This window comes from Pteropus alecto, unplaced genomic scaffold (assembly GCF_000325575.1).
Source record: "Pteropus alecto unplaced genomic scaffold, ASM32557v1 scaffold166, whole genome shotgun sequence".
NCBI lineage: Eukaryota > Metazoa > Chordata > Mammalia > Chiroptera > Pteropodidae > Pteropus > Pteropus alecto.
In genome coordinates this window covers 9,343,252-9,343,935 of record NW_006439757.1, presented here as the reverse complement: position 1 = coordinate 9,343,935, position 684 = coordinate 9,343,252, and the positions used below count along the sequence as shown (strand labels likewise).

At 34.5% G+C, this 684-nt stretch overlaps 1 protein-coding gene across 6 annotated transcripts in view; it reads right to left on the bottom strand.

Moving 5' to 3' along the window:
* The window catches only part of TLL1 (tolloid like 1), a 166,832-nt gene that overhangs the window by 20,435 nt on the left and 145,713 nt on the right, over window positions 1–684 (bottom strand). The window lies entirely within an intron of this gene.

Sequence of the window (684 nt, the reverse complement as noted above, 5' to 3'; positions counted from 1 at the left end):
GAATATCTGAACTAAAATTTTAGCTGCTAAAGTAAATTAACCCAAAGTTCATCCAAATAAAATGAAGTACTAAGGGGAAACACAAGTGAACAGCTACAAGCCATAGAGATAGCTTCTGAACTGATTTCAAAAAATATTTTATTCAATTAACATGACATTTCTTTTAGGTTTTTCACAATTAAAATAACTTCATCTTAAAGGGGGCCATTCCATATTGGTAATATCAAACTTTAAAAATATTTAACATCCTCAGGCTGTGTTCATTCTATATAATTTATGAACCAGCACCCTACACATCCTACTTTAGACTGTGAATTATTTGTACTGTATTGTGTATCCCATTCTAAAATACAATTAATTCTCTGAAATTTTTCAAGAAATTCCTTTGGGGGGAATTCTTTACTGAATGGACAAAACACCTGGTATACTACAGGGCTGCATGATAAGGGTAGGATGCCAAAATTAATGTGTTGTTACATTCCTTACCATTAGACCTTTATCTTAATTGTGCTAGGTGTCCACAGGCAGGTTTGGATTTGTAACAGAGGAATACAAAAAGGAGGTGAAATTCAGCTCTTTTCCAACAATATAAGATCATGTAGCAAGACAATAGCCTTAACGTCTGGATTCTGTCTGGACAAAGGTTTTCTGACTTGTGTGACCCCTGTCCTTGCCTGGTCACAT